This window comes from Canis lupus, chromosome 22 (assembly GCF_011100685.1).
Source record: "Canis lupus familiaris isolate Mischka breed German Shepherd chromosome 22, alternate assembly UU_Cfam_GSD_1.0, whole genome shotgun sequence".
In the NCBI taxonomy this organism is placed as follows: domain Eukaryota; kingdom Metazoa; phylum Chordata; class Mammalia; order Carnivora; family Canidae; genus Canis; species Canis lupus.
The window spans coordinates 58,576,067-58,584,162 of record NC_049243.1 but is presented as its reverse complement, the minus strand read 5'-3'; positions in this window follow the sequence as shown (position 1 = coordinate 58,584,162).

Here is an 8,096-nt window from a genome sequence, read left to right as displayed (position 1 = left end):
TATCATACCCCAACTTTGCAGCTTATGAATCTGAAGTTCAAATTGATAAGCAAATTTTCAGGACTAAGTCTCCTAACAATAAGTGCCAAACAATTAAATTCTTCAGATGTCAAGTCCTCTCCATTCTTCATTGGCACAGAGGCTTCAAGTGGAGGCTTCTCAGCACCATTGTCCTTCCAAAGACTAGGTATTTGAAGGAAATGATACAAAATGACATGAATCTCTTGGGACTTTCTTCCCATAGAGTACATATCAGGCAGGACTCTTTAGGTTTACAGGTAACAGAGAAGCCAAATCAAAGTGGTTAAGCATTGGAGATGATTCTTGTTTAGCATTCAGGAGGTTGAAAGCAGAGAGGAGGGTGAGGTTCAATATTGGTTGACTGAGATGTCAGATAACACCACTGAGATTCGGATTAAGCTCCACTGTCTGGGGGTGGCACTTCATCTGGAAAGTGGTTCCCTTGTTTTCTGGAAATGGCACAGGACAACCTACAGACAGAAGGCATTTCTATCCTGTAGCTCCAAAGGACACTCCTGGTAGTCATCCTAGTGACTGCCCATCAAATGAGCAGATGCGTGGTGAGGGAAGGACAAGCACTGACTGACCACCCTCAAACATGGAGAAGACTCGGCCTTTCCAGAGGTCATGGGTTGTGTGGAGCAGGGGTGCATAATGGGGTGAAAAGCTGTGTAGCATCCTTAAGAAGAAACAGAAGCGTGGGAAGTGGGCACAGGAGGGTAAACTGGCAACGCCCATCCAGTGTTCAATCCTACACACATCAAAGCCTGGCTGTCCTGGTTTTGGCACCAAATCTTCAACACTAGAATTTCAATCTTCCCCATTTGGAGGAAAGGATGAAGACTTTTTAAGACTTTAGCTTGCTCATGCTACACCTCTTGGTGGACCACTGCTGATGGGTGTCATGCATGCTCAGAACCCCTGGGAACATTCCATCTAGTAGTAATTTTGAAGTTTTGGAGCACAAATACCCATGCACATGTCCTCTCTCGTCCTTTTCTTAAGCGCTTTGGAAACAGAGATCTTTTCTTATTTTTGTTTGTATCTTTCATAGTATTTAGTGTAATGCTTTGCATATTGCAGATGCTAATAACTGCTTATTGTGCTAATACATTGAAACCTATTCTATAATCATCTGAAGTTACAAAAGTGTCTTGGATTGTGTTTTCTAATTTTTGACTGACACTCTTAGAGGAAAGCTTATGTTAGCTCTTCAAGAATTTACTTAATTCTAATTTGGTAAATTTTTGGTTGTATGGTGATTATACGGCCTGAGCTATTGTAAGTGGTAGAGGTATGTAAGATGCTAGAAAAATAGTCTAGATCCAGTTCTTGCTGTAAAGAATCTCACAGAGTTGTAATGGCCACAGATAAGGAAAGAAACTTAAAAAACAACACAGAAAGTGCCACAGTAGAGCTTTGTTTTTGGTTGTGGGGGCAGCGGGGAGGGAGAAGAGGGAGGCCCCTTAAGTTCTGACATCAAACTCAGTAGATATATGATCTGATTTTATCTGCTTTCACCCAAAATAGATTGCCATTTGGTTCACATCCCCCCTTCCTGATTCCCTAAAGTAAAGTCCAAAAGGAAAAGAGTTGCAGAAACCGGAAGTCATGGATAAGGCAGGCACACACAGCTGCAGGTTCTGGGTATTCCAAGGAAACAAAGCTGGAAGAAATAAAAATCCTAACAGTATTCTTGTGGTGATAGGGAGGGAGAGGCTAAATGCATATTTGCATACTTTATCAATGTAACATGTACAGCTGTAACAACACCTTGACACCGCCTCTCTAGTCTTGCTTTTGGGGAGTTTGGACATGGGCAGGGGCACTGGGAGGGAAGGGGTCTCAGGGACTCATCTCTAAGTTCCTGTTTACCTTCATCCCTTTATTCAGTGTGGAAGCATCCCTAGGATTTGCTATTTTCAACATCCCTCTGAATATTTGGCTTTTCCTCCAGAAGCCAGACCTCTGGGAGTGAGAAACGTGCTGGGTGTTTTAAAATGATGCATGACAGTGGGGGTTGGGGCAGGTACCTGGGTAGCTCAGTTGGTTAAGCATCCAACTCTTGATTTCAGCTCAGGTCATGATCTCATTTTCATGAGATCGAGCTCTGCATCTGACTCCACACTCAGTGGGGAGTCTGCTTGAGGATTCTTTCTCTCCGACAGCCCCTCCTCTGCTCACACACACACTCTCTCTCAAATAAACATAAATCTTTTTTTTTTTTTTAAGATGATACATGGGCAATTCTTCTAAGCTGGTCAGTACCTATAATATCCCAGCCATCTCTTACGAGTCTCCCTCTGGAATCCAGATGTTCAAACCTAATGTCCAGTGTGACTGTATTTGGAGATAGGTCTTTAAGGAGGTAATTAAATGAGGTCATAAGGAGGAGCCCTGATCCCATAGGGCTGGGGCCCTTAAAAGCGGAAGAAAGACCACAGTCCTCTCTCGATGTACATGCACAGAGGAAAGGCCATATGCGGATGTAGGAGAAGGTAGCCATCTGGAATCAAGGAGGTTTCTCAGCAGAGACATACCTCACCAGCACCTTGGTCTTAGACTTCCAGCCTCCAGAACTTGTTGTTTAAGCCACTGTGGATGGTGTTCTGTTATGGCAGCTCTAGCTGACTGATACACCATTGGAACAGACCTCCAGCATGAAAGGGAATAGCAGGATACATTAGTTTCCCACACTGGGCATTTTCTGGCACCTAGGGGTGCTCTGTGGGAGATAACCACTTATGGAGCTTTAGATGTTGCACCATTATTTCTAACAACCATTTTTACTATGTTTTAAAAAATGATAATTAGCTTAATATGCATTAAAGACTGTTAGGCTGCTACATTGTGTTTGGTTGAAGCTGTTCCATTTGGCATTTCCCTATAGCTGCGTGTGCTCATTACAACAGTCATGGTCAACAATGTTCAATTAAGTGACTCACTCTTGACCCATGGATACGGGTTTCTGGATTCATAGATGAGTCAGAAAGTCCAGAATTGGCAGGACTGACTGTCCTTGGATAATGAAGATCACTAATGACACTTGCCCCTCTTCTGCTCACCGCATGGGATAGGAACATGTCTGGCTCAGCTCCTGGCTCAATAACTTCCAAGAAAGTTTTGCCCTCTGGCTGCCCTTCTCTTGAGCTTTCCACCCAGGGGGTACACACCTGCTACTTACAGGTAGCTCAGGAAGTTCTGGGTGATGTCTTCTTTCCTGCACATTGTGGATGGCATGCTCCTGGTTCAAAGTTGTTGGGAGCTTTAAAGAAAGTTGAGGGTGTACATCCTCTTCCTTCCTGGAGATCATTCTTTCCATCTCAGGAAGTACTAGCATTGGTGTGAACCAATGGACTCCTGGTTGAACTGATTCTGAGTACTGCAGAGCCTATTTATTCTGCATAGATAATATTATAAAACTTGGCCTAATTAATGGACATTAAAATAATTTTCCAGCATCTTTGAGAGGGAGAATGTCCTGAGCTAAAGCAACATTTTCTGGTGCCTTCATAAATTCAGAGTCTATTCCACTGTATGTGGTTACAGCCATGGTAGGATGCGGACCCCCCTCGCTATCCCCCCTTCATGATCCTTTTCTGTAATAGTAATTTCAGTGTTTTAGGGTGCTGTACACCAGGGCTTTATTCACCTGACAAGCTCTGACTGTAAAATTCAAATGAGTAATATAAAATAGGAACCCAAAAGGTGAGTGCCCAAGCTGGGCAGTGGTAGGTCATATGACCAACAATTGAGAGTGCAAAACCATGTTCTCTAGGGGGCAGCAGGAGAGTTCTTTTGGCAATGATGAGGACTCTGTGTCCAGACTGTGGTGCATACACTAACATGCTCGTGTGATAAATTATGTAGAACTGAGAACACACACATGTACAAGTGAAGTGGAGGACATTTGGTGGGTTGTATCAGTATCAACACCCTCGTTGTAGTTCTGTACTATAGTTTTGAAAATGTTATCACTGGAGCCATTGGATGAAGGGTACCCGATGGGCTCTTTCCCTATCATTTCTTACAATTGCACATAAATCTGCAATTAATACATTTAAAAAACCAAGTGAGCCTCACCGCCTAAATCAACTTTACAAATCTCTAAATGTTGGCAAAGCAATGGTGGAAAACATCATCTGATAAAACAAAAAAGTGAAAATAGTGCTCTTGATTATTTTAAACTGTGGATAATGTTTTCCAGACTGTTCCACTGATAAGCACAGAAACTGATTCATAGACTATGATGAAGCTCAGAGATGGAATCCCACACAAGCCCTGCAACAGACAAACAAGGAGGTTCGAACACTTAGAACTATGCCACTGAAACCATTTCATTTTCCCTCTGAGTACAAACATATGCTATTTATAGCAAATTGGGAAAATAGAATAAGACCCAAGGAAAGAAAAAAATGTATAATCTCAAGAGTCAGAGATAACCCACACTGACATCTTGTTGCAGCTCTACTGGTTTTTTTGGTCTGTTCAAATATACATTTACATAGGACAAATATCTCCTCATTTTCTAGGAAACCCTCATAAACAACACTTCTGAGGCTTTAGAAAGCACATTCAGAGTGTGGTTTAGTGAATGGGATGTATACACCATTGTATAGGTTCTTGACGGTTGGCAATCTCTCTCCCAATGAGAGAGAGCTTTTCTGATGTTACAGGTAAAAGTTGATAGTTCACTTATTCTTAAGGTACAGAGAGGTCATTTTCCTATATGTTGGTCGGTCATTTATATTTATTCTTTTGTGAACCACTTACTTACACTTTTTATTGGGACAGGGGCCAAATCATCCAAATGCCAGTGTTACTTATTAAGGGTTTCCTCTGACGAGAGCTTGAGTCCCTTGTAGCAGCTTAGACATGAGAGGCTTTCTGGGGGTATTCCACAGTTTCTCCTGTTCTCAATTCCCATTCCTAATATATCACTATATACTAATATTTCCATTTTGAGATGAGAATACAGTGCAAAGAAGGGTGAAGTACTGTATGAAGGCCAAACTAGTCAAGTGAAGGGGGCCAGAAGGTGGATGTTGTCCACACCCAGACCAGAGGCTCCCCGAACTGAGCCGGCTCAATTCTGGGGGGACAGAAGGAAGATGTTGGAAAGAAAGAGAGCTACCTTCCTGACCCCCAGACTCAACTTCCTGCATTCCTCTGGGGACCTCGCACTCTATTCTCTTGATTCCCCTTTTGGGAATATGTTCTTTGAAATTGCATTATCATACCATGTGGAGTTTAAAAGCATTATTCTTTTTTGGAGATTTTGCCTATTAAGAGATTCAAATCCTTGGGATAGATTCTGGAAACATGATGTTTGAACTTTGGGGCTGCAGCTGGGAAAGGAGGTGGAATTTTGAGATAGCCTATTGTCTTTGAATCCACAATTAAGTCCTGCCACTTTTTGTAGTGATTTTTTAAAAAGAATGATTGGAATCAAGTCAGAAGCGATTCCATGAGAATAAGAATGTTATTCTACACATTGATGCCTTAAAATGAACACATTACTGCTCCTGTTGGCCATATCAAATACCAGATTTATCTATGCCCAAATCATGTTTCTATTTCTTGGACCAAAAATAAATTAAACAAATGTTTATTTTTTTCTGTATAAATAGGACATTTGGAAAACTGTGGTTTTAACTCTAGATTCATAATATTTTATAATTCTCTCATTATTGCATTTACACTCAGCGTCGAAAGTGGCTCAGATATTTTCCTGTGGTGCATCCAAAAAGTATGACAGATGAACTTCTTTCACTGGTTGGAAAGGATAGCAGAAAATATGTCCTACATCACCTGTAAAAAGATAACATTTCTATGTATTTCGATTTTGTCCATGGAGTAAGTTGATGGGAAGAACTATGTCTTTTGCCTGCTGGTTTCTTCGAAGTGTTCAAGTCTGAACCTAGGTGTTACTTTCTCTACGGAGCCGTTCCAGACCCCTGGACACCAAGGTCACAGCTTCTCCTGGTGCCACACAACACCTGACTATTTCTATCGAGTTCTCATACTTACCTGGTGAGGTGGCAGCCATTGTTCTAGATCACTGATGAGCAGACTGAGCCTCCCACTGGACAGAGTGACTGTCCGACCTCACACAGCTGGTCTGTGCTGGAGCTGCCACTCAACGTGGGGATTTCGGCTATGACATTGTCATCTAGATCTGCCTGTTAGAGGTACATTGGCCGGGGTGTTCTTGATTATACCCTGCCAAAGCTTTCGTGTGTGCCAACATTCTGCTTTCCCTGAGAGGTGCCTGAGGCCCACGTGGCCTTATGCTGTTGGGCCGGGCGGGTGGGATACAGACCTTCTTCCCCACTGTTTCTGAAAACAACTTGGAGCACAATTAGCCCTGTCAAGCCTTTCCCTGCTCTGCCATATATGGTGGCCAGCTTTCCAGGGCAGCTCAATAATCCCCAGAGTCTAGCTGCAGGGCGGCGATTAACAGAGGTGTTTACGTGTCTGAAAATGTACCAGGCTAAAAATAGAAGCCACTTTCCCAGCATCCTGTGATACTGGGTTTGTTCTTTTCTTTTTCATTTTCTTCCCCATTTGTCAGGTTTAATAAAGAGGAAAAGGAGCAAAGAGGGGAGGGAAATAATCTCCCCACCAAATAATTTCAGATCCACAGAAAGAGCATTCACTTCCCTTCTCAAAAAATCCGTGGCAGAGCCCCTGGCCCACAAAAGAGGGAACTGCAAAGGAAACACACACTCTCCCAAGGAACGAAGTGAGAAAGGACCAGTCATCAGAGAGGCAGGTCCCCTGCATCACTGAGTGTTGCCTAAGAGAGTTCTCAGCTATTTCTGGTAGATTCTGGAACTAGCACTCGACATACCTTCTCAGCTCCCTTGGTCAGCTATAGGGAGTCTTAGGGTCCTAACTGTAGATGCTGCCTTTGTGCTGACTGGAATCCAGGAGCTGAAAATACTGTGGGATTTTGCTCTGTCCCTTCTCATCAGTTTTCCCAGGAAAGGCACTGAGCTTGTACTATGACTGGCAGGGGAATTCGTTCCCAGTGGGGGAAGCGATGCACCAGAGAAGCCCAAGGACACAAGTCCTCACTGACTGGGGCAGGGCGCTCTCATTATGGAGAACTGCTTCCTTACATTTCCTATAACCTTGGGCAGGTGTTGGGGGGAAGAGCTCGTCATGAAGTCTTGCATTATGCCCTTTTTCCTAACAAGCAGCCGAGGAAGGAAGAACTAGTATTTTATCCAGCTTGTATGGGAAAAAGTAAGGCAAAAGGGATGGAGTAACTTAGCTAAGACGATATACTAGTAATCGACATGGCCAGGTTTCCAACGTACATAGTCTGCGGGCCTTGCTTAACTGCCCCACAGTGTTGCATTGCATTTTCAGTCCCTGGGGGCCGAACTTCTCCATAGGGACACTGGAAAAAGCCAGGAGGAAAGAAGCCCAAAGTGAAATGTCTAGAGAATGTGCAGAGGCTGCATCCTTAGCCATTTCCAAAATGTAGAGCAAAATGAGCATCATTACATAGAATAGTACAAAGGGCAGAGAATCCAGAATGGAGAAGTCAATAATGATTACCAAGTCATTTGTGGTCATACCCACACAGCCTTCTGTTCCCAGAATCTCTTCTCTCTGCCTCACTCAACAGTTGGAAGACTGCTGAGGGGTGAGGAACACAAAGTTAAACAGAAGAGAAATGGTAGGGATTTGGTTTCCAAAGTGACCCATGTTAGGCTTAGGGACTGTCATGGCCTTTATCTTAGCTCCTCAAGGTGGGAATGGAGTTGCTTGGCATGATGCAGGAGAAGCAGAGGGTTCTGTTTCCTGGGCACCACACCTTGGTGAGGGGCTGTCTTTCTGGCATTCCCGAGGCCATCATTCTTCAGTATCCCACTCCCTCTCTCTGCTTATAGCCAAATCATCAGATGATCCGCCTTTCCTAGGCTGCTGGGTGGGAGTGGGACACAGATCTCAAGCATTCTGGAATCTTCTACCATTGCTCCCTACTTCTTTGTTGGGGCCAACACTGCTCTGATCCCAGCTCTCCACAAGCAGCATATACTTCCAAATCCCATGCCTGAGTG